At 32.7% G+C, this 27,943-nt stretch overlaps 1 protein-coding gene across 10 annotated transcripts in view; it reads right to left on the bottom strand.

Moving 5' to 3' along the window:
- The window catches only part of SOX5 (SRY-box transcription factor 5), a 1,270,393-nt gene that overhangs the window by 760,526 nt on the left and 481,924 nt on the right, over positions 1–27,943 (bottom strand). The gene's annotated exons all lie outside the window — the stretch shown is intronic.

Raw genomic sequence — 27,943 nt, 5'->3', positions numbered from 1 at the left:
TTACTAGAAATTTTTGACTGAGTTTCATATTGGTTTTACATGACATTAAGTTTCTTGAGCCAGGAATCATCTTTCAATTATTGAGGCAGCCTGTTCTTTTAAATGAGCCCTGGAATTAGGTTCAGAAAAACTTAGATTTATCTTATTTTTCCAATACTTACTCTATGACCATGGGGAAAGTCATGTAACATCTCTGAAATTCAGTTCCTCAATTATAAAATGGTAATAATATCAGTAATTTCTATTCCAAATACTTGTTTGAAATTTAAATGTTTTCAAAAATCTTTTTCAAATTTTAAAGTGCCAAATATTAATTTAATAGTTGTAAGAGTCATAGTGGTGGTGGTGGTAGTGGCAGAAAAAGTACAAGGAAGAAGAAAAAAGAAAAAAGACATTATCATTATTACTATTATCATCATTATTACCTCTGAATTCTTTGTTGAAATGCCAGGTTTATAAAGCAAGTGCTTTTTTTAAGAAATAAAATTTTTAAGGAAAAAAACAAAATTCCTTTTTTAAAGGAATAAAAAAATTTTGTGACATTATTTTCAAATTATCTCTTAAATAAATGTACATTCTTGTCAGGGATAGTACTTTAACAGTATAAAGGAAAGAAATTTCTGTCTCTTTTGGGGTGGATATGTGAAACTCTAACCTTTGTATACAAATAAAGAATTGAACAAGATTTTTAAAATGCATATCTTTAAATTATTTTGATTTTGAAATATAATCTTTTACAAAAATATACTGAAGTAACAATATAAAAATATTCTGTAAGATACTTGAAGGACGGACTTTGCTTTTGCCTTTATATCTTATCCTTTTAACAATTGTATGGGAACATCTAAATGAAAGCTTGTTGACATAAATTTGAAATGCAACTAAATCTTGTTACTAAGATGAGCTAAATTGATTATATAGATATTCTCTGATTCATAATTACTTAATATATAAATGAATAATAAATTAGCTCTTGTGGCATATAGTAACAAATTGTTGTTGATTTTAAATGACTAGAACATACAAATTGATTATCTGCTATCATTGACATAAAAACCACTGTGCAAAAATGTGAAATCTTTAGGAAACCAATGGCTTCAGCAACAAAAACTAATAAAAACAATATCAAAAAGGAAGATGAATCCTCCTTCACTTTTAATGAAATGGCCTGTTTAATCATTTACTTTTCTGGTTACAAGAGCTAAATTTCCATGCCATTGTAATAATCTAGGCATGATTTGCAGATAGGCTTTTCAAGGGGTTTAACTACAAAGGTCATGAGAACTATAGGGATGGAAGGATCAAGTGAAGCTTTTTTCAGCTTTAGGATAGACAAGGACATATTTATAGGTAATAGAAAATGAGCCACTAAACATGTAAATATTGAAAATATGATACAGTGGGCAAGACAGAGGAAGAAATTTGTTGAAGGAACTGGGAAAGAATAGGATTGGTTGAACAAGCAGTAGGATGTTTTGGTATAGAATAAGGCCACCTGATCATGTGAGATGGGATCAAGGAGGAGTTAGTGGCAAAAGGTATCTGAATGATAGGTACCTGAGTAATAGGGAGAAGTGCCAAATGACCTTAATTTTTTCCCTATAAAATGTGAGGTAAGAACTAAGCTGAAGGGTGGAAAGAGGAAGAACCCTGGGAGGCTTTAGGAGGAATAAAAAGATTTGGAATAACCGAGAATAATAGGATTCTGAGTTGATAAAGGAGGTATAGTAAGATTGCCTAGCAAGAGTGACTCAATTTAGGTAGAATAATATAAATTTATGGTAGATCCAGTAGGAATGGATATATGGTTTTTTTTTACATCTGTTCAATAGTCTTGGTGTAGGAGAAAAATATCAGTGCTGGGAGTAATCCAAAACTCAGATTTGACAGGAAATAATCAGTGATTTAGTAAGATTCAAGGGATTCAAGATGACAGTATAGAATTAAAGTGGTGGACTAAGGGGTGAATGTGGAAAAAACAGGAGAGAGTGGTTAGCTAAGACAGAGGAGAAGGCCAGGGAGAGAATTGAAGGGTCAAGAGACTGAAGATCATGTGTGGATAAAGAATGTAGTTTTGAAAGGGAAAACAGAAGAAAAGGTAAAAAGTCAATAATTTATTCCCAAATAAGGGGATTTCAGAATTCTTTTAATATCAAAAATTATATTTTGAACTAAATAAAGTTTTTATGAGCTAGCCTAGAAACCCACTCAAATGATTATTATGAGGATTCTGAATTCCAGTCAACTGACTTACAAACACATTTGCAGAGTTTTTTTTTTTTAATAAAAACTGTTGATATTGATATTCTTAGGGTGATATGAGTCACATTCCCTTGCAAATACTGAGGTTGCTCCATATTACAGAGATAAAGAGGCTAGTCAACTAAACAGTTCCCACTCAAACCTTCTGATACATTAACTAAAGCACAGCTATGCATCATACACCAAAAAAAAAAAGTAAAACCCCAGAGCAACAGAGAGTGAAACAATATGGCAATAGACATAGTCTTTTATCATTTATCAAACAGATTTAGTGTCCTACTTCTGTGTTTACACTTGGCTCGGTCCATTTGTTCTACCTAATGTTCCTGAATTATTCAAAGGGAGGATGCCATATCCAGACCTCTGTGATTTTAAACCAGTGTTTACTGATTCATAATAACCCTACCTATTCTATTTCTGTGCATTTAAAAAGGGTGATTTTGAGAGTCATGTCAGGGGCCAACTAGTTAATAAAGTAATGGCAGTTTCTCCCAAGGTCAGTTTTTTCAAATGAAAAAATTCAACACATTTAGAAAACCAAAACCTTTTAAATATTTTTTTTCTAAATTTAATTAATGTGTAGGTTCTACTGACACAATCATACAAGGGAGCAGGGGTGGAAAATGTGACATATCATTTCATTGCTTCATGGCTGAACAGCTAATACAATAACATTTGTATTTAACAGAATCAAAGTCCTTGAGCTCCCAGAGAATCAGTACATGATTAGGACCATGTCTTTTAAACTTTCTGTATCTAATCTTCCATATAAACTCATTTAGCCAAATGATTTATATTGAATGTGACTTTAGAGATATTCCATGTTTACTCAGAATTTATCTATATCTAATAAAAGGACTTATTGGTTTGCACATGATTCCTTGCATATATTTTTACAGCTTTATTCAATGTCAAATAGTGTAGTAATTTATATACTAAAAAGCTTGGAATTGAAGTTGAGATTCTTTTTTCTCAGAACACTAACCTGTAGTAGTCTTATTGGCACTTTGGTCATGGTATGTCACTTAACATTTGTGACCATTATATGGATGAATTCTCTTTAAAAGTGAGAGTAATACCTATAGTACCAGCTTTACATTAATGCTTAATAGAAATATGTAAAGATAAGATATCTTCATGCAAAAATATTATTATTAAAATCTTAAAAGTAATATCCTGAATGGTACTTAAATATTCAAAGGAATCTGCGATTTCATCATTTGGAATTTCCTTCCAGCAAGGCAGATCATAAATTGTTTATACCAGTGCTTCCTCTGTGACTCATCCATCTTCTCCCCAAAAGTTCACCAAAAGGGCTTCACCCAACATACTGAAAATCTTCCTAAAATCACAGGGATACTGGTAGGATGCTTCAGTTATCTATCTGTTACCTTGTGCTCTTGTCATAAAACCAGCCCATTTTCTTCTTCCTGCCATATAATTTCTTGTTGACATCCTTTACTTCTATTTTTCAATTTGATGTTGATTATAGTCTGCAAGCTGCTCACATACACCATGCACTATTCTTTCTTATGTAGATGGACAAAGCAAACGAAAGGCCTTTGAATGATCACATATCTTTTTAGGAGATTAACCAACATCCAATAACTTGATACAATCCATATAATATTATCGACAAATATGAGGAAATATTCACAGGGAATCTATTCTTGATCTTATCTCAGCTTTGGATCTTCTCCTTCTTGATGGTAAATGCTTTTAGTAAGGATTGTCTCAAAGTTTTATGACTCATTTTATGTTTATACATTAATGCAAGTTATCTAGACTAATCTGGCTGTACTAATCTGTAGTCCCACTTCAAAATTCTTTCTGAGTATCTAAAGAATCATGACATGTAATTATAAATATAGAGGTTCTATTATCTATCATGGAGAAAAACTGTTTTTAAATAAATCTTTTTCCTTTCTATTTGTAGTCTTCCCTAGATTTTAATCCTTGGAAACTCTTGGATGATTTTGTTTAGTTGGACATCTTGTTAAATGTTTTTTTAACCGTTTTTTGCCATCTACTGCTTCTCTCTGTTTTATGAGATGATAATGATTAATTATCCATCATTCTTCTTCATAATTTTTACAGACAAGTTTATATTTCAATCCAATATTACCCTTGGCAGTCATTTCTCTCTGACAATAATTAAGATGCATGTTGACTAAAACACTTTCTGTAGTATAGCTAAGTGGCTCAGTGAATGGAATGTCGGATTTGGAGTCCAAAAGACTTGAATCCAAATTTGACCTCAATCACTTACTAGCTGTGTGACACAAGACAAGTCATGTAGTTAGTTTCCCATAAGTTAAGTTCACAGTTAATTATTTAAAGGTTATATTACATTTTGCCTCATTATTATTATCTTACCTTATTTTAACCAAATTTTGATCTTACCTCTGATGAGTTGGTCAAGCTTTATAGAGCAACTAAATTCAGTAATATTTGTGTTGAGATAATAGTCTGCTTATGCAGAGTTGTATACAGAATAAAGTTGGTCCATTATGGTCTTATAATGCTAACTAAGAAAATATTTGCAATAATTCCATTTAATGTAATATTAACTAAGTGATTTTTTTTTACTTTGTGAGGTCCACCATAAAATTCAGATAGCTCAATCATCAAATACTATTCTACTGCACTTCACTCTTAAATTCTCTTTACCTCTCATTCTTCTTCTGATTAGAGCTAAACCAGATGATCTGATCTACTCTCCTTTCTCTTAGGGCTTCTATCTGAAATTGCTTTAACTCCCCAAGCACTAGATCTCTTTGATCCTCCTTGGTCTAGAAAAGGTTGTTCTGGTAACCAGAAACAAACAGAAACTTTTCTTGATTACTTTCCCAATATGTACATCTTATTCTGGACAAAACTCAATCATCATTATTTATTGCTATTATTTTATGATAAACATTATTTTATAATACATTATACTTATTGTTTCTAATGTGCTAAGTTGTGCATGTTGACTATAGGTGCTCTCATACATACTCACTTTGCATCAATACTCAAAAGTTTTATGGTTATTTTTCATATTTATTTTATATAGCAAAATACTCTTCCATTATTTCCAGTATCAAAATGAATTGTCATTTCTCAGACGGTGAGCATTCATTTAGTCTGCTATTCTGTGTTACCCTCAAAAGGGTTTAATTTATTACACTTATTTTATTTCAATTAATTCTAATGTTAATATTTTTTCTGCCTTTGACCTCCCTGCGGTATATGCTGATAAGTGGGATATTTTGATAAAAGCATAAAATCATTTTATTCATTTTTGGCATATTTTCTAATTGTTTTCCAAAATGGTTAGACCAATTTATGTTCAAGTTCTTCCAACATTATTTACTCCTTATTGTATCTTTGAAAATTTACTAAATATCAACTGAAACCTTATTGTTATTTAATTTGCATTTTTTATTATTATTCATTTGGAGCAAGATTTCTTATGGTTATTGATAGTTTGAAATTCATTTTTGACATTTTATTCTTATCTTTTCCCTTTGCCTCTTGGAAAATATATTTGAGGGAAATAGAATTTCCTATGAATTTTGGTTACTGATGTCTTATGTCTTATATTTGGTGAAAATATTTTCCCAATTCAAAGTTTTACTTGTTGTATTAGCATCATTGGTTTTGTTCCTGCAAAAGATTTTTAATTTCCAGGAAATTATATTATGTATTTCTTCTGTTGTGATCTAATTTATCACTTCTTTGGTTAAGTCATTATACTTTTAGCCATCCCATTTCTTCCGATTAGAAATATGATTTTAAATATATAAATAGAATTTTTAACTAAAATTGAGCTAAATATCTAGGTGAAACATTGTCTAGAGTTCTTAACTTGTGAGTCAGAAACATGAATTCAAATCCCACCTCAGGCATTATTAGGTATATTACTCTAAACAAGTCACATAACTTAGTCTTAGTTTCTGTATCTGTTTAACTAAAAAAGGAATTTAGACTCAATGGTCTCCTAGGTCCCTTTCAGCTCTAAAGTTGTGATCCTATGAATTTACTATCAGACATATGTAAAATACTGGCCTAAACATTCTTTGCCAAACAACTTTTCAATTTTCCTAGCAGTTTTTATCCAGTTGTGAGGTAGGGATTAATAAAAAGTTTATATTATATATTCTATTGATTGATGTTTGTCCTTCATTTTCAAAAAGACCAGGTTAATCAGGGAGATAATGCCATGATAAGCCAGTAAATTGCATTTGAATGAGGGGTTCCTATGTTTAGTCATTAGCCTCACTTTCTCCACCAGAAGTATCTGGGTCAATGTCCAGATATGAAACAAGTTGACTGAAAATAACCTTAGATATGAGGCAAACAGGATTATGCGACTTGCCCAAGGTCACACAGCTAATAAGAGTTGTATCTAAGTGTCTGAGGCCATATTTGAGCTCAGGTCATTCTGACTGCAGGGCTGGTACTCTATCCACTGAACAACCACACTCTGCAATAGAATTAATTATTTTAATTAGTCATAGGATGATAGATTCAAGAGGAGAAAAAGTGATATAACTGAGTTGGATTGTGTCTTCTTACTTATTTAGCATGCTACATTGATTATAAATAGACAGACAGACAGACAGACAGACAGATTGGATAATCTCCAATCTTGAGAAATGATTTTTCCCCTTTCACTCCTACTTTTTGTCTTTATTTTCTGTAAGAATCTGTGAGGTTTGTTTTCTTTCAGATAAACCATATTGTCAGTTTATTTAGTTCTATAAAGTATTCCCTTGCTAGATTGATTTTTATAACACTAAATATAGAAATTAATTTAAGCATTTTTTCATTTTTATTATATAGGTTTAAAACAACAATGAACTCAAACTACTTATTTCTTTTTCATTCCCATTAAATCAAATTCTATCATTATATTTACATCTTTAGTAATGTTGACTCCATCAATTATGTTGTTTTAATCAAACAATAATCATTTACTACACTGACAAAATTTTGTGAATCTATTTTGTAGTCTGATATTTTATTAAATTATTATCTCAATTACTTTGCTTGTGAATTATCTAGAATTTGCCACTTTAAATTTTTTAATCGACATTGCTATTGCTGACATTCCTAGAATTAAATCAAATAATAGTGAAGAGGAGGGCATCCAGTTTTTAATTCTGCAAAGGGTTCCTACTCTATTATCAATTGCTAAAAGTAATTGGTATAGTAAAGATAATGCTTGTTTTTTAAGCATTAGATATAAATCACCTTTAAATTGCACATGACTTTTTTCTTTGGCAATTATTTTATTTCTAATTTGGTTTCACTTTCTGAATTGATTTATATGGTAGATAATTCATATTTTAGTTATTGGGACATTTTATTTTTGTGGGTAATTTTCTATGCTATAAGTTTTTATAATTTTCATCTTTTGCCTTTCAATTTATTTTCAATTTATGAATTTGTTGATTCTCCACCCCTCCCCCCAGTCTAAGGAGCCCACTCAGTTGAAAGGGAGAGTGGCTTCCAGCCCATTGTTCAAGGTCAACTCAGACACTGCTGCCCCTCCTCCCTCCCTCCAGGATTGGGAAGGGCTTCAATCACTCCAGAGAAGCAATAAGCACCCCTTACTGGCAGCCTCTTGAAATTACTAAGTCAAATGAACCAAAACTCTAAGATCTTCAAAAGCAAACCTCTTGGGGCGGCTAGGTGGCATAGTGGATAAAGCACCGGCCTTGGAGTCAGGAGTACCTGGGTTCAAATCTGGTCTCAGACACTTAATAATTACCTAGCTGTGTGGTCTTGGGCAAGCCACTTAACCCCATTTGCCTTGCAAAAAAAACCCTAAAAAAAAACAAAACAAAAAAAAAAGCAAACCTCTGAGAGCCAACCCCCTGCCCCCACAACACAAGATCCTAGAAAAATGAAGAAAAACCAGAAAAAGGGGGACCCATGGAGAAATATTTAGAAAAACCAAATTCTAATCCAGAGAAATCTAGTACTTCTGAGGAGAATATGAACTGGTCACCAGCCCAGAAATACTTCCTTGAAGAAATCAAGAAGGAGTTTAAAAACCAATTGGAAAAGTTGGGAAAAGAAACTCAAGAGAAAATTAACACATTGAAACAAGAAAAGAAAACTTTGGAAAATACAATTGAACAAATACAAAAAGAAACTAATTCTCTCAAATCCTCAATTGGGCAAATGCAAAAAGAAAATAATTCTTTCAAATCATCAATTGGGCAAATGGAAAACTCCTTCTAAAATAAAATTTATCAATTGCAAAAGGTAAATGAAGAAAATTCTTCTCTAAAAAAATGAATGGAATCTGTGGAAACTAATGACTTCATGAGACAACAAGATTCTGTTAATCAAAACCAAAAGACTGAAAAAAATAGAAGAAAATGTAAAATACCTCATCAGCAAAACCACTGACCTTGAGAACCGATCGAGAAGGGACAACCTGAGAATTATAGGACTTCCTGAAAACATTGAAGAGGAAAAAAAAGCTTGGATTTACTATTACAGGATTTAGTGATGCAAAATTGCCTTGATATCATGGAACCAGAGGGCAAAATAGTTATTGAAAGAATACATAATCCCCTCCAGAAAGAGATCTTAAAATGAAAACACCAAGAAATGTGGTCAAATTACAGAGCTATTAGATATAAGAGAAAATCCTGCAAGCATCCAGAAAGAAACAATTTAAATACCAAGGAGTCACAGGAAGGATTATGCAGGATCAAAGGGCCTGCAATGAGATATTCCAAAAAGCAAGGGAGCCTTGAATGCAGCCCAGAATATACTATCTGGCAAAGCTGAACCTTCTCTTTCAGGGGAAAAGATGGACATTTAATGAACTTGGAAACTTCCAACATTTCCTGATGTAAAAGACCAGAGCTAAATAGAAAATTTGGACATCAAACAGGAGGCTCAAGAGACAAATGAAAAGTTTAAAAAAAGGTAAGAAAAAAACTGCTATCCAATAAGATGAAACAAGCTAAATACTACCTTAGAGAAAGACTCTAATAACTCTCAAGAATTGTAACTCTATTAGAAAGAATATAGTTAGCCAGAAGTGATGGACACTCATAACATTTTGGTGACTCAGGTGTCCTTAAAAATGGAGACAGTAAGAAGATGGGAGGATGGAGATGATTGAATGGCATAAATCTCATTACATTCAAGAGGACAAAAGATCTCTTGTAATAGAGGGGAAGAATGGAGGAGGTGAGAACCACCTGAATCTTCATCTCATCAGACTTGGCATAAAATTAACTTACACACATTCAGTTAAGTTAAGAACCTTATTTTACCTTTCAAGCATTACAAGGGGAAAAGGGGAAAAGGGGAGGGGGGGGATGGGGGGGGAGAATAAGGGGAACTAACAGAAGGAAGAGAAGGAGGAAGGGGAAAAGGGGAAAGAAAGGGGGGGTTGATATAGGAGGGCAAAACACACTGAAGGTGGTGGTATTCAGAAACAAAATACTGGGGAATATGTATAAAGGGGGGAAAAGGGAAAAATATAAACAGAGGGAAGATAGCATGGAGGGCAATAAAGAGTTAGTAATTATTACCTTGACTGTGAATTGGATGAACTCTCTCTTAAAACATAAGCAAATAGCAGAGTGGATTAAAAACCAGAATCCTACAATATGCTGCTTATAAGAAACTCATTTGAAGCAGGGAGATACATAAAGAGTAAAGGTAAAAGGTTGGAGCAAAATATATTTTGCTTCAGCTGAAGTGAAAAAAAGCAGGAATTGCACTCTTTATCTCAGACAAAGCAGCTGCAAAAATAGATAGTGTGAAAAAGAGATAAGGAAGGACTCTATATCATCCTAAAAGGTACCATAGACAATAAAGAATTTCAATACTAAATATGTGTGCACCCAATGGTATAGCATCCAAAATCTTAGAGGAGAAGTTGAAAGAGCTACAGGAAGACATAGCCTGCAAAACTCTACTAGTGGGAATGGCTTAACAAACTATGGCATATGTACGTCATGGAAAACTATTGTATTAGAAACCAGGAGAAATGGGAATTTAGGGAAGCATGGAAGGACTTACATAAATTGATGCTGAGTGAGATGAGCAGAACCAGAGAAACATTGTGCACCCTGACAGTGGCGTGGGGGTGATAATCAACCTTGATGGACTTGCTCATTCCATCATTGCAACAATCAGGGACAGTTTTGGGCTATCTGCAATGGGGAATACCATCTGCATCCAAAGAAAGAATTGTGGAATTTAAACAAATATCAATGACTACTACCTTTAATTTAGGGGGAAAAACCATTATCTTATTACATAATTTTGCTATCTCTTATACTTTATTTTTCTTCCTTAAGGATAGGTTTTCTCTCTCATCACATTCAACTTAGTTCAATGTATACCATGGCAACAATGTAAAGACTAACAGACTGTCTTATGTGAATGGTGGGAGAGGGGAAATTATAAAACTCAAAATAAATATAATATTTAAAATATTAGAATTGAGCAAGTGGAAGCTAATGAATTTTTTGAAAAGTCAAGAAAAATATTAAAAAATCCATTAGAATGAAAAGCATAGTAAAGAATGTGAAATGTCTCATTGAAAAAACAGTTTAGAAAATAGATAAAGAAAGGATCATTTAAAAATTATTGGACTATCTGAAAGCCATGACCAATAAAAGGAGTCTAGATATCATCACTAAAGAAATTATCAAGGAAAACTGCCCTGATATTCTAGAACTAGAAGATAAAACAGAAATTGAAAGAATCCACTGATCACTTCCTAAAAGTGATTCCAAAATGAAAACTCTCGGGCATATTATAACCATGTTCCAGAGCTCCTAGGTCAAGGAGAAAATAGTGTAAGCAGCCAGAAGGAAACAATTCAAGTATCATGGAGCCATAGTCAGGATAACAATAAATTTAACACCTTCTACATTAAAGATCATAGGACTTGGAATTGATATTCTGGAAGGCAAGAGAACTTGGATTATATCCAAGAATCAATCACTCAGCAAAATTAAGCAAAATCTTTTAGGGGGAAAAGATGAACATTCAATAAAATAGAGGACTTTCAAATTTTCCTGATAAAAAGACTACAACAGAACAGAAAATCTGATCTTCAATTATCATACTCAAGTGAAACATTATAAGGTAAATGGGAAAGGGAAATCATTAGGGCTTTAATGATTTTGAACTGTTTATATTCTTATAAGGGAGCATAATACTGATATACTTTCTCATTATCAGGGAAGTTGGAAGGACTATAACTAGAAGGAACAGGTGTAAATTGAATATGAAATGGTGAGAAAATTAAATTAAGTGAGAAAGGAATAATTGGAAGGGAAAAAGGGAGATAGAATAGGTAAATTGTCTCAAATAAAAGAGGCAAGAAAAAACTTTTACAGTGGAGAGGATGAGGGGGAAATGAGGGATTGCATCAGAATTGACTCAAAGAGGGAATAATATACACATTCAATTGCATATAGAAATATTTTACCCTACAATAAAGTAGGAAGAGAAAGTGATAAGAGAAAAGGGAGGGCAGATTGGGAGGGGGGAAGTCAGAAGCAAAATATTTTTGAGGAGTGATAGGGTGAAAAGAGGGAGAAAAGAATAAATGGGAGAACAGGGGATAAATAGGATAGAGGGAAATAATTATCAACAGTAACTGAAAAAATTTTGAAGCATTTTTTTCTGATTATGACTTTATTTCTCAACATATAGAGAACTGAGTCAAACTTATAAGAGTCATTCCACAATTGATAAATGCACAAAAGATATGAACAGTTTTCAGATAAGGTTATTGTTATCTGTAGTCATATTAAAAATGTTCTAACTCACTATTAATTAGAGAAATGCAAATTAAAATATTCTGAGGTTCTGTCTTATAGATATTTATTTTGCTAATAGACAGAACTGGAGATGACAAATGTTGGAAGGTAGGTAGGGAAAACAAGACATTAACATGCTATTAGTTGAGTTGTGAATTGATTCAACCATTCAATAGACCAATTGGAACTATGCTCAATAGGTAATAAAACCATGCCCACCCTTTGAACTAGCAATGCCATTACTGGGTCTCTATCATGAAATAGATGAAAAACAAAAAAAAGGAAATGGAATATAAACAGGTCAACATCATTATGTGCTTTATGATTTCTCTTTCCTGTTTTCTTTTTTTATGCTCCACTTGAATATCATAATTTAAGATCAAATTTTTTGTTCAGGTCTAGTCTTTTCATCAGTAAAGTTTGAAAATCATCTATTTCATTGAATGTTCATCTTTTCCCCCTAAAAGACTTTGCTCAACTTTGATGGGTAGTTGATTCTTGGTTGTAATTTCAAGCTCATTTATCTTTATAGAATATCATATTCCAAGTCCTATGATCCTTTAATGTGGAAGATGTCACATCTTTTGTTATTCTGACTATAACTCCATGATACTTTTTTTAGAATCTTTATTTTTTCATCCATATGCACATGTATATTTTTAATTTTCAAAATTTCCTTCCACCCTCTCTTCCCACTCCTGCCCCACCCCCCACTCAGCAGTGAACGGTCAGGTTAACATTTGTACACATATATTTTTGATAAACATATTTACAGATTAGTCATTTTCACTATGAGGAATTAGGATTAATGGAAATATATACATAAGAGATTATTTTTATAAAGTGTTCATCAGATTCTGAAGGGTTGTTTTTTTAAATTTTTTGTTTTTGTTTTTCTTCCTTTGTATGGGTATAACATTGTCCATAGCTGGCCTAATATAGTTGTCCTAGCTCTCTGAGTTGCTGAGAGGATCTATTTCCATCAAGATTGATCATCTCATCATGGTGCTGTTAATATGTATATTGTTCTCTTGATTCTGCTCCCTTCGCTCAGCCCCAGATCCTGTAATTCATTCCATGCTTCTCTAGAGTCCAACCATTTATGGTTTCTTATAGAACAATAATATTCCAAAGTATTCATATGCCATAACTTGTTTATTCATTCCACAATTTATGGGCATCCCCTCAATTTCCAATTCTTGCCACTACAAAAAAAAGTGCTGATGATTTATGTAGAGTTTATTTTCTATCCTGCTACTTTGCTGAATTTGTTAATTGTTTTAAGGAGTTCTTTTAGATGATTTTCTTGGGTTCTCTAAGTATATTATCCTATCATCTGCAAAGAATGAAAGCTTTGCTTCCTCATAGTCAATTCTGATTCCTTCAATTTCTTTTTCTTCTCTTATCACCACAGCTAGTATTTCTAATACTATATTGAATAGCAACCTCATGATACTTGAATTATTTCTTTCTGGATGCTTGCACTATTTTCTTCTTTACCTGAGAGCTCTACATTTACCTGAGAGTTTTCATTCTGGAATGCCTTTCAAGAGATGATCAGTGGATTGTGATTAGATTACTATTTTGCTATAATAACCAAATGATTTTATTTCTTACTATATTTCTCTATTATACTTTGAAGGTAATAGATACTTCAGAGATCTAGAAATAACATCTCCTGGGAAGGGAAGAAGTCTAGGAAAGTCTTTGTCTTGCTTGTGGAAAAAAACAGGTAATAACCAAAGCCAGACTTTAAATTTCACGCTAGGGTCCACTGTTTCCAAGTGAAATGTATGACAAAGGACCTCTCTTTTATGGCACTTTTGTGTCTGCCTATATCCTTCTGCTTACGATGAAAATGTTCTTTGAATATACTTTTTTATTTACCCTAATAATATGAGTGCTATCTTCCAACACCATACTCCCCCACCCCCATACACAGCCATCACAATTATTCTCCATTGCTGAAATTCAGATTTCCTATATTTACTCCTCAGTTCAGCTCCTTTGAGCAATAGTCAATAAATATAAGTGATTTTTTTATTCTTTAGATTTTTCACTGAGCTTGTATTTGTTCACCTTTTTTCTTCTTTTTTTGGTATATCTGTAAGTCAATGTTTTGCCTGCTTTCATTTTATTTTTTGTTTTATTGTACAGAATTAGATCAACTCTGTCTCTGTCTCTTGTTTTTTTGTCTCTGTTTTTTAAGGGAGTAACATATTTTAGAAATAATTTAAAAGCAATTTATATACATGAATATTATTTGCATCTTAAAACAAAACAACAAAAATTTTTAAAAAATTCTAGAATATACCAGGTTTACATACATTATGTACTTTGTATTTTAGATGCCCATGCCCAACTCTTGTCAAAATTTCATTTTAATTACTCTTGTATTATGGATATTATACCTCTGAAGATGTTTTGAGGTACCATTTTATCTCTCTCTATTTCTCTTTTTTTGCTCTCTCTTTCTTTGTCTCTTTCTTCTGACTCTCTGTCTCTCTATTTCTCTGTCTGCCTGTCTGTCTTCCTCTCTAGTAATCTCTGTCTCTCTCATTCCTCTCTCTCTCTCATTCCTCTCTCTCTCTCTCTCTCTCTCTCTCTCTCTCTCTCTCTCTCTCTCTCTCTCTCTCTCTCAATTTAAAGGAGATTACTAGGCATTGCCTGGTAGGTCATCAACTTTTGTTAGAGGTGAGTAACCTAGATAATGGGTACTGATGCCCTCAGCCTTCACCACTTCAGTAGGATCTTTCATGCTTTCTTTTTTGTTTCTAATGTAGGTAAATGAGCTCTGCAAATATTCACTGGTGTCAGGCATGCTGTGAGCCTCTTCTTAATGAGACCCTAAGGATGTTAGTTGGAAGAGCTATTTCAGTTGGTCTAGAGGTAATACCCAAAGCCAGACTTTTAATTTCACTTAAGTGAAAGCCAGACTATGGCAGAATTAAAAATCTTTTTTAAAATAGTTTCTTTTTTATTATAAACTTAACAAATACAAAGGGTCAATTTACAAAGAAAAATGATTATATATGAACTTGTTATATATATATAATTTGTTTTTAAAGGATATACCAAATTTAACATGGTTGTAACAAAATTTCCTTGAATTTGTATCCCCTTATAAACTATTAAAAAACCTTTATTTTAAATGAAGGAACTCAATTCACATGCTATAATATACTTTATGACAGAAATTACTTAAAACAGCAGATATGGCTATTTCAAACTATTCAAATAAAATTGACAGTTTGTCATTTTAAAATAGATTCTTTTGCCAAAAATTCCCATAACTTTAAAATGCAATATTTTATAGGAACTTTAAGCAAATGTTAAAGAACTATATAAAGGCTAGTTATCATTATTATAGGGCAGCTAGGTGGCACAATGGACAGAGCACTGGCCTTGGAGTCTAGAGGACAGGAGTTTAAATCCAGTCTCAGAAACTTGACACTTTTACTAGCTGTGGGACTTTGGGCAAGTCATTTAATTCTGATTGCCTCAAATCCAGGGCCATCTCCAGGGTTCCTGATTCATATATGGCCACTGAACCCGGATGACTCTGGAAGAGAAAGTGAAACTTGTGACTTAGCACAACAAAGCACAACTTAGCACTCAAATCCAAATGCTTATCATGCTATCATTTCCCTGATGTCATGGTTTATTATTTTGTAATGAACTATGATTTTTTTTTCAGTATGTGTTTTTAGATGTCAACATAAAACAATGAGCATAGTATAAGTTATCATTACACTTCCTTAAATAGGAAAAGGCAAAAATTTTACAATAACCCTTTATCTACTCTTGCATTCCTACTATTATTGTTTTTTCTCAAACAGATAAGTCTCAATTGCCATTTCTTCAGTTATTCAAGGTATAATTTCAGAAGTATTATGAACTCTTTACTTATATCATATGTTTTAATCTATAGCCCTAGGAGGTGGAGATAGTTATCGATTTAATGTGTTCGGTACCATACCTAGCAGAGGACTACATACTCACAACTACTTTAGGATAATGCTTTCTTACTGTAATGAATTAGCATCATAGTAAGAGGAAGTGCATGAAAATGTGGAAATCTGTATCTTTTCTCATCTCTCTCTGGTTTAATAGTCCTCTCATCTAAACTCTCTGAATGACTCTGCTTCTACCAAACACCCACAGAACTTATAACCTGGTAAGAGAAAGCAGAAGAAACAATATTCTGCAGTCTATGAAATGAAAATATTGCCACATTTCCAATCACACTTTTAGATCAAGTGTTTTCACTAGAAGAGAAAAAAAACTATCATAACAAATTTCTAATTGTATGTTAAATATAAGGAGTAAGTTTTTTCTATGAGTGATTATGAAAATAACTGTACATTAGCTAGTTATTATCTATAGGGATACAAATCCTCTATTTTCTATATCAGTGAATAAGGATCTAGTGGGAAAATGTTATTTAAGTTTATAACTTCCACATTGTTTTCTTAAATGGATCCACAGATACACAATGAGAACATTGAATTTCTTAGCATCTATTACACAGAACATGATTGCTGTTATAAAATGGATGCAATATACACTGGTAGAAATTGCAGTTGATGTTTTATTGTCCAAACATATATACTCTGGGCTATATAAACTCAAAGATTTCTTCCTTAAATGAATGTGAGTGGCTAAACATCAGAACAATTGAGCTTCTATTTTTAATTAAAAAAATCAAGGATTCAAAAATATTTTTCTCTGAATCTTTATGTTTAGACATCTGGTGTACAGTTTTTGTATAACCTTCCCAACTGAAAGAATGAGTTAATTTCCCAAAATAAAGAGCAAGCATCTAATTTCCATTTTACTATAGGCCACCTTGTCACAGGATAACAAATTGTAAAACAGGTATAACTTTTTTGTTCAGTTGTTTTTCAGTCATGTCTGACTCTTCATGACTCTAAAGAGAGTTTTTCTGGCAAAGAGATTAGAGTTGCTTGTCATTTCCCTCTCTAGCTCATTTTTACAGATGAGGAATTGAGATGAACAGGGTTAAGTAACTTGCTCAGTGTCCCACAGTTAGATAGTGTATGAGAACAGATTTGAACTTGGAAAGATGTCTTCTTGACTCCATGCCCAACTCTCAATCCACTATGTTACCTTGCTGTTCAGGTACCACTTTTATATGAGAATAAAGAAGGGGAAAATAAATAGAACAGTTTTTCCTTTTCCCAATACCAGTCATATGCCTACAAAAATGGGTAAACTTTCACTTTGCATGAGAATTCACTATAAATTCAAAAGAATCATAGATCATGTTACAATATACCATCCTAACCATTTGCATGCAGGAGGAAAAGGTTAGTTTTTCCCCCTATAGTAGTTCTGTTTTGATGTGGATATAGTCCAATGATGGCAACTGGTTCTCATTTTCTTTAATATCATACATTGTGAGATAGAAGGAAACTTAGATATCACCTATCCCAAATGTCTTATCTTACATATGATGAAACTGATTTCCACAGAGATTTAATTACCTGAATATGGTCACACACACACAGTTTAAATGGCAGAGAAATCATTCACCTAAAATTTGCTAACTTTAGAGACAATATCTATTCCATTGTAGTGTGCTGCCTCTCAAAACTAGTCCACTAAAACTGTCTCAGAGTCTAGTCATTTTGTATTAAATGTATAGAGAAAAGGAATAGGGCTTGGCTCTGATTTTATTGATCTAGCAAATTCTAGAATTAAGAAACTCAACCAATAACGGTTGGAACTTGCTCTCTAGTTTTTTTCCTTAGAAAGTTACCTAGAGGAATAGTGTCAAACTCAAATAGAGATGGGGATCACTAATCCTCATACAAGGATCCTTACAGATTGCATGTCATAGTTCTAAAGTGTGATATTATCTATGTTTTATTTTATTTATATTTTTTTTATATATTTAGACAGGGCAACTAGGTAGTGCAGTGTTTAGAGCACTGGTCTTGGATTCAGGAGGATGGGAGTTCAAATCCAACCTCAGACCCTTACCACTTACTAGCTGTATTACCCTGGCCAAGTCACTTAAATTTTATTCCCCCACATCCAGGGCCATCTCCAATTGTCCTGATTCATATCTAGCCACTGGACTCAGATGGCTTTGGAAGAGAAAGTGAGGATGTTGACCTAAGCACAGCACTCCACTCAAATCTAATTCACGTGCTTGTCATGGCATTGCCTCCCTGATGCCGTGGTCGTCTTAAAAAAATGTAGGGCAAAAAATGGATTATTTACTTATTTAGATATTTCCCAATTACATAATTAAGTATACTTTGAAGGGTTGTGTGTCATGGGTAGGGTGGTTGATATCCTTAATCTATAGCAGTTACCAATTAGATGATTTACCCAGAGTCACACTGCCAAAATTTTTTTTTTGTATGGCAAATGGGGTTAAGTGGCTTGCCCAAGGCCACACAGCTAGGTAATTATTAAGTGTCTGAGACCAGATTTGAACCCAGGTACTCCTGACTCCAGGGCCAGTGCTTTATCCACTACGCCACCTAGCCACCCCTGCAAGTAAGTTCTAAAAATGGAACTTGAATCCACATCTTCCTGGCTCTGAGACCTGCCTTCTTTTACCAAATATGTAAATTAGCTTTAAGGGAATCAACCTTTAACCCAGAGAAAACTAAATGCAATAATAATGACAATATAGATGCCATTTATTTAGCCTTGGGTTGCTAACAAAGTTCTATAACAGACCAATAGGAGGCAAAAATAGGTCTCCAGCTCATTGTTGCTCATGGTCATATTTTCCATTACCTAATAATAATAATGTCAATGTATATTTTTATTTCATACTAATTCTATTATCATAAAAATAGGTTCACTTATATAGTACTTATTCAACAAACACTTAAAATCTCTTAATAGCATCTGTTATAGTATTCTGATGGCACATGATGGTTATTACATTACTATTTTTCCAGTGAGGAACCTACAATAGACAGTTTAACAGACCTACAAGTGAGTATATGATAGGAGTGATGGAGTTGACTACTTTTTAAATAGACTATTTCCATCATGTGATAACAATTACTTTTAATTTAATTAAAAAAACAGACATTTATTAAATAATTACCTCTAGCAAAGTATGACACTAGTTGTTGGGTTAGATGAAATACTGAGATAAAACAATGCTACCATGAAGATGGTGAAGCATATAATACATTAACAAATAGCTGCAGTATAAAATAATAAAATTAAATACATTAGAGAGAGGCACAAGCAGAGGGCTTTGAGAGTTGGTAGGCAATAATAAAAGATCATCATTACTGTTGGTCTTTAAATGGTGATTAGGAATTCAACAGGACTGGAATGAGGGAAAATGTAATCCAAGCATAGAGAATGTTAGCAAAGGTAAAGATTTAAGAACGTAGAAGACCTCTATAGTGAACAGTAAGTAAACCATTTTGACTAAAATGAAAAGCATTTGAAAGGGAATTATCTGAAAGAAGGCTTTCAAGTTAGGATGTGATTAAGTTATGAAAGGTCTTGATAATAATAGGCAAATAAGTTTTGATTATTAACAGGAAAGAGGAACTATTACTTATGTTATTTCTATGCCTTGGATGAATATTGATAGATCATTCTGTTTTAACTGAAATAATTTTGAACATATTGCCCAGGATTATCCACATATGGCCTTTGGTAAAATAACTTTTTCTTTGGTCATAACTGTGGCAGGCTATGCATTCTTACAGAATTCCAGAATTTGAGATTTAGAGAAGACCTAAAGATCCATCAAGTTTAATCCATTCATGAAGAAATCCCCAAGAATCAGAAATTGACCACCTCTTGAAGTAGTCCTTCCTACTTCTGCATAGCTCTAATTGTTAGAAAGGTTTTTTTCTAACATCAAGATTAATTCACTTTTTTTTTTACTATTTCCATCTTAAACTTGGTTCTAGTTTCAGTGGCCAAAGTCCTGTTTCAGATAAAATGACTTCAAATACTTGGACATAACTATAAGGTTACTCCTGAGTCTTATTTTTTTTCAAGCTAAATATGTCCATATAATCCTTTAGCTGATCCTTACAGGATATGGACTCAAGAACCTAATTCATCTGGGTTGCCTTCTTCAAGATACTCACTTATTAATATCCTTCTGAAACTATGGTTCACAAAAGTTTATATAATACTCTAAATGAGGTATTTTGAATGCAGAATTCTATGAGTTTAATTCTTTTCTGATACTAAAAGCTAAGACCTCTTAAGACAATTTAAAGGGTCATTAGTTGGGGGTTTTTTTTGTGTACCACATTACAAAGCTGACTCATATTGAGCTTGTGAACCACTAAAATCTCCAGATTTTTTCAAATCAGTGTTTGATTCACAATGACTCCCACAGCAATGAAATAACCTATACCTAATATTTTGAAGTTTTAAAATCATTTAATTATGTTTTATTTTTAACTAATAAGATCATAGCATTATCCACAGATCATTATCCAGGTCCAAAACAAACTTCAATGGTAACTTCCTTTATATAAAATCCACAAGAATAAAAATATGAATCATGAATTTATAATTCCTAATTTATTTTTTAAATTATATTCTTAACCTGCTAATTTTTAAGTCTGGGTTGCTGGTAACAATAATAGTTTTAAGCAGTTGACATTTTTTAGACAAATGTACTTGATTGTTTCTATATTAGAAACTGTGGCCAGGCTTGGTGTGATGGTCTATGCCTATATTTCCTGCTTCTGGGCAGATTGAAACAGGTGGATTGCTTGAGTTTGGGATTTAGAGTTTTTAAGTGGGACAAAAGCCTACCCAGTGTTTGCACTGTTTGACATAATGTGGTAAACTCCCAAGAGGGAAGGATCACGAGGTAGTCTAAGGAGAAGCAAAATGACAACCAAAATCATAAACACACCAAGTTAAAACTACATTGAACAATATTGAAACAGGACATGAAGGCAACCACTTCTCTTCTAGCTTGGGCAAGACAGAGATACAGAGATAGGGAGATAGATTAATTTTTTTTTTAATGTATGAGGACACCAATTGCCTTGCATGATAAATAGTTTTAATCTCATTTAAGTCACAAGTTTTTTTGTTTTTTTTTTAAAGAAAATATCAGGTACAGTACTCATAGTACTATACTCCCTCTTTTCTAAAGCTTTATACAACAAATATTGATGACTCATTTGATAATTAAAGAATTCAATAATTAAAACTGTCATATGATATTTGGAAAAAAGTATCATAACTAGATATGTTTCAAAAAACTAGAAAGCAGAAGTTTGATTTGTGTCCTATCATGTAATAAGTTTGGCTTCCTTATTCTTGCTTTTAACTGATGGATTTTTATGTAGGGTTAAATAATATGGATAGCATAAATATTATTATGTATGTGGATGTGAGAGGAACACAGCTTCTCCCTCCTTGTTATATATTTTTTTCTGAATGATTTGTGGTCTGCAAAGCCCAACTTATTAATGACTTTAGGCATTAAAAATTAAGTGGCAAAAGCAGCAGTATGACATCCACAATCATCTCTGAGAATGTCTCTTATTCTGTGAAGTTTTATTTCTCCAGTTATTTTTCCCTCCATCACCCTGTGCACAGGGGATTACACAGATCTGATTTAACATGAACTAGAGGTATTGGTACAATCTGGGTGAGAATGCTCAGTGACCTTCTCCTTGACTAAAATCTGATTTATACATGATGGGTTTGGGGAAGGAATACTTTCCCTTAAGCTATGACTATCCATACTCCAAAGTCAGTCTATGGGAATCCACTTGTATTTGAGGAAGCTTTCCACATAGAGAAACATAAATAACAAGATGACAAGACGTAGATCTGGGATTAAATTTGGAGATTATTTGGATTATTGCAGATTATTTTAGGTTACAGCTAGGATAGTCCCTAGTCCAGTGCTCTCATTTTATAGATAAGAAAACTTTGTCCCAGGGATCAAAAATATTGAAAATGAATTGCCCATAGACCTACAGGCAGAAGGTGGCTTAATTTGGAATTGAAACCAAGTGATTCCACATCTATTGCAGTCATTCAGTGTTCAAAATATGACCAGTTTTGCTTCTGATTGACAAAAATTTCATATGTAGAAGTTCATAGCTTTCCCAAAATGACCAGGACTGATCTAAATACAAGTTTCAAGATTTGTTCCTGGAGTCAATAGGGTAGGTTAACCTAGAATAAGTTCCACTACAAATAAAGTGAATAGGAAAGGGGATGGACATATGTTTTCATGGTAAATTAGACTCCATGGTGAGCAAAATGTCTTTATGAATTAAGGTCAGCATTTTTTTTTACAAGAGAGATTTTTCCTTGAAATCTGTTGTCTCAGAGATTTGCCTAGAATGCTAAAAGATTAAGCTACTTGTTTAAGATCACATAATCAGTACATGTCAGAAGTGGGACTTGAACCTTTTATTTCCAAGACCAACTCCACTACACAAATACTTTGTTTCTACTTTATTCATAAATCCCTGAATATGTCCCACTGTACTCTGGTATCATTATATTCATTTGCTAACTATACCTTCTGTAGTAACAATATAAACTGCTCAAAGTAAATTCCCATTTCATGGTGATTTGGCTCAGAATTATGCTTATTGAATCACTAGTCCAAATTCTTCTAGATAGAAAAAATTGTTATGAGAAATAATAGTGAAACTAGATTTCATCATATTTAATCTCTCAATAAATGTAAGTTACCATTTCCAAAACCACTTTGTGCTAGTCTCATCGCTAGGTATTGTTTATTAGCTTGCTTTTAATGTATTGCATTGTTTTATCTTTTTTCTTTAAAATTCTTCAATAAAAATAACTGCAAGGAAGTAGGAAAAGAGATCAATGACCTGTAATTTATATTTCAATAGAGATATCAAAATAAGCTACTTTCCTTTCTGATTTGTTTAGAAAGTTGTTCTAAAATCTTCTTTTGACAGTTTCAAAAAACCTAAACTAAAGCAAGAGCTGTTTTGGAAAAAATCTCACTCTCCTACAATATCAATAAAATGAGCAAGAAAAATTAGCTTCACAGCAGGCTACTCTAATGAGACACAGAAGCAAATCAGACAAGGCAGATAATATGATGCCTTTTGCAGTATAATAGAGAATAGAATTAGCAAGTATAGAAGAAGACCCATCATTGTATAAATCAAACTCCCAGTTTGGGAGCAAAACCTTATATATCTATAACAAAATGACATATCGTCATAGATACTCAGATGGATGGGATTTATTTAAAGGTATGTGTGTACATATGCATATAATATATGATAGAAATTTCTATAGTATTCAGAATACTATGGACATAAATATTTGGATTTGTTTTTCAATATAGCTTACATGTAAATGCCTTCATATACATATGTACATATTCTCTCACAAATAGTATCTTCTCTTAAACTCCTCCTTTGTTGCCTCGTTCTGAGGATTTTCAGATGCTTTTCTAAGAGTGCAGTCTCTGTCAGCTCATGTGAGACTAGACAAACTCTAAGTATGGACCTTGTGATAGCTTGTTTCTTTGTTGTCCAAATATCCATTCAGCTTTGTTTGTATGAACTCATTATCAAGCTGGCCATAAGGTAACTTTTTGTTTTTCTGCTACAGTAATTTTTTGTAAACTATCTAATGGAGGGAGATAAGTGGTACAGTGGATAGAGTTCTGGACCTGGACTGTAGAAAACCAGTTCAAATTCAGGATCACACCCTTAATGGCTATGTGACTCTGGGAAAGCCACTTAAGATTTTGTCTGCCTCAGTTTTTTTTTCATCTATGATGTGGATAGTGATAACACCTACCACCCAGGATTGTTGCAAAGCTCAAATATGAGATATTTATAAAGAACTTTGTAAACCTTAATATACTATATAAATACTAGTTATCATCATCATCATCATTAAAATCATTAGAAGGAATTGTGGTCTCCCTCAGTACACAAATAAACACAGTCTCAGATATAGAGACAATATTTTGCATACCAATATCTTTGCATATGTCTGTTCTTGTGCTGTAGTGAATATATCTGGGGTGGGGGTTATCAGTACAGCAATTTCTGGCATAACAAGTTCTTCTGTTAGCTCAGACCAGCAATTTATCTGTAATTGAGTATTAAGATTTGCAAAGTTCCTTATCAATATTGTCTCATACTAAATCCATTCTAGTCTATTCTGCTCTATTCTAAATTAAATTTCCATGGGAAGGAAATTATTCCTTTTAAAAAATATAACAGTATATAAGAGGATAGAGTTTCACTATGAATATTAATCAGTTTATAGAAATTAAGAATTCTTAGGATAAAAAGTGATATTCAAAAACAAAAATTATTATTATTAAATTAGTGGTACTTTGATTTAGAGCAATACTGACTTCTAAGCTAACAATTCTGATATAATGATATCACTTAAGGAGTATAGTATATATGTATATGATAAATTTCATTATGAAACTAATGTTTAAGTTTTTTTTTATACCTGCAGTGAAACTACACTTCATTGTTAGTTAAAATATATTCTCATCATAAAAGGGAACATGGCCTTTTAACCTCTTTAAGTAAAAGACAAGGTTCTGAGCAGCATTTATGAAGGGGAGTTTCCTCACCTGGAGTTTTCTAAATAGATGAATTCACAAGTCCAGTGCCTATCTCTATCCTACCATATACACTTGTAATAGAAGGATGGCTTAGGGAAATGTTACAACTATTTCTGCTTTAAGTCACAAGTGTTCAGGGATCTAGCTAGAAAGGTGCAGTAAAACCCCATTAAATTCATTTAAATAATTATTTCCTAAGATGTTTTTGAAAATAAAGAAAAATCAAAACAATTTAAATTATCTACTCCTGTAATGTCTATATGAGATAGTAGTAGTAGTATCAGTAGGTCATACTACACTGCCTTTGATGCTAGAAGTATTTAAAGTTTTGTGGAGACATTTTTCTTAACTTTTCCTAAGTAGTTCATGGGTTGTATTGTAAAGCACCTTATACTACATCTATAATGTAGTTCCAGCTTTTAACTTTCTTCCAGGAACTATTATATGTATCTTCTGTATAATGTTTATTGGTCCAAAAGCTTACTTTATCATTTAAATACAATTTAATCAGGTCTTCTACCTAGATAAACACTAAAGTTCATTCTTTATACTTCTGAGCCAAATTCGTTCCTGTTGATTAAAACATAAATGATGAAATTTGACTTTTAACAGAATGACTAGCCTATTGGCAAGAACGCTGGCCTAGAAACTAGAGACATGGGACTTAGTCCATTTACTGTCACTGAGTGAACTTCAGCAAGTCACTCTGCTCCATTTTTCCTCATCTGTAATAAAAGTATACCTTCATATAGGCATAGAGAATTGTTCCCTTCCTTTCTCCTATGCCCCTTTCTTTTCCCATGTGAAATGAGGCTTCACACACAGCTTTTGTACTACACATCCAGGGGAAGTGTGAATTGATCCCAACATAATGCAATAAGCATTGTGTACACAGTAGATTATCAATATGTGTCAATATACTTAAAACGGGATGATGCTGAGGTAGAACTGGAGACTTTAGACTCCAAACCAGCTTTTTCCTCTGTGCACTCAAAACATGCATGTGTATATTAAATAATTCCAAACTATGAATTCTTATAAAAAGATAGGTCTCAGAAAGTAGTTCCTGCTAGTCTGGGATCAAATTTAGGATAGAGGAACAAGATGTGAAGAATGTTCTCCCCCCAGCATGAAGATTTTTAACATTAGGGCCCTGATCCCTAAAGTGTTTTATTGATGGATTTTAGGTGGGTTCATGACCTTGGATGTGACAAAGTTAAAGCTTTATTTTCACCAGGCTCTAATTGAATTTTAGCATTTTTATCGATTATGATTAAAAAAAATTGAGGAGTCTATAGGTTTCAGTAGACTGCCAAAGGGATTTATAACACACAAAAAGATTAAGAAGCACTATATTTAGCATGAAGTGAAAAAATGTAATTTTAAATACTAGAAAATTCAAGACTAATAGTTTTGAAAGAAGCATATAGTTTATTTAGTCATGATACTGGTAGATATAATTTCCATGAGATAATTTTTGTGTGCATGACATAAAAAAATTAAACCTTATCAACTGCTAGAGAAAAGACTCCTAAGTCTTGATCATTACAATCTCAATAGGGTTTCATTAAAAGCACCACAGGACTATTTTCATAAGAATTACCTTTTGCCACTTTTAGTTTCACCTTATACTCAAGTTTTCTGCAGTCAGCCTTCACAGGAACCAAAAAGGTTTATCAGTTTGAAGTGGGGAGGAAACATTATTAGGAAAGAATAGGATTTTAAAAATTCCTTGAAGTCCATCTTTGCAGAAACCATTTCCTAACCCTTCCTTATCCTTCAATGCCCTCCTGAAATTGCCTCTCATATTTTCTCTGCATATCCTGTATATAAATAGGTGCTTATATATTATTTCCCCCATTCATATATGAACTCCCTCAGGTTAGGTAAGGACCTTTCTTTTTGCCTTTGTATTCCCAGTGCTGGTATATATTAAACACAAACTCTCTAATTGACAAGATCACTTTTTCTCTGTTGTTTCCATATTTTGTTTCTCTTCTCTCATGTAATATTCTCTTCCTTTATATCATCTTCACACATGTATACAGCTGAATTTTAAACCCTAAATCTTTGACATTAGTCAAATGACAGAATAATCAGTCAAATGATGGAATAATAAAATAAAATAAGTGTCTAAATATCTGTATTATGGTTTTAAACCACTGGTTTCCTTTGAAGTTGAAGATCCTCTCCTTTCAGCATTACCTGGATAGCTTTGTGTGACTTGATAAAAATACAATAAGCTATCTCTATTTCTCTGTATTGTTCTTTTTCTTTTTTCCTTAATGATTAAATTGAGCATGCCATATATGGAGAACTGGTCAATGTAAAAGTCAATTAATAAAACCAGTTTGCATCTTCTACTCATAGAAAATGGAAACTTTTATTTTTATTAGTCACCAATAAAAGAATTACCACAAAAAAGAAAGAAAAAGAACTTATTGGTATGGTAAAAAAAATTCATTAAAACTGTTTTGTGGTGAAAAAGAATTGGATATTGAAGGGTTGCTCAATCAATGGGGAATTGAACAAATTATACTATATTATTGTCACTGAATACTATTGGATATTACTGAAAGATATGAGGTAAATGTCTCAGAAAAACCTTGGAAGACTTATTCAAGTTGATGAAAGTGAAGTAAGCAGAATCAGGAGAACTTTCTACATTATAACAGTGAAATATTTGACTATTCAGCTAAATGTATGGATCCAAAGCAATTCTAAAGGACTTATAATAAAAACTGATATCCACATCCAGAAAGATGTGAATTATGAGTACAGGTTGGAACATATTATTTTTTCATCTTCTTTATTTTTCTTATCTTTTGACAATATGAAAATATGGAAATTTTAGATGACTTCACATGTAATATGAGTATCATATTGCTTGCAATTTTAGTGGGTTGGGCAGGGACAGGAGGAAGGAGGAAAATTGGGAAGTCAAAAATTTAAAAAATGAACAACAAAAAAGTAAATGAATGAATGGATGCTTAAAAGAAAGAAAAGAGATACAATATGGGGGGGGGGGGAGAAAGATACTGATTAAAAGACTAAATTATACCAAAATATAAGATGATTTCACTTCAAGTTATAGTTCTGTCACTCACTAATTATTGTCTTCCCAAAGTAACTTTATAAACTTAGGAATGCTCTCAAAAATTTATTTTCCATGTGCTAAGGGAGAGAATGTAGTATAATGGAGAACTGTCCTTACTATATGTTTTTGTTTTTGTTTTTGCAAGGGAATGGGGTTAAGTGACTTGCCCAAGGTCACACAGCTAGGTAATTAAGTGTTTGA

This window comes from Macrotis lagotis, chromosome 7, assembly GCF_037893015.1.
Source record: "Macrotis lagotis isolate mMagLag1 chromosome 7, bilby.v1.9.chrom.fasta, whole genome shotgun sequence".
Taxonomy (NCBI): Eukaryota; Metazoa; Chordata; class Mammalia; order Peramelemorphia; family Peramelidae; genus Macrotis; species Macrotis lagotis.
This window is presented reverse-complemented; position numbering and strand designations above follow the sequence as displayed.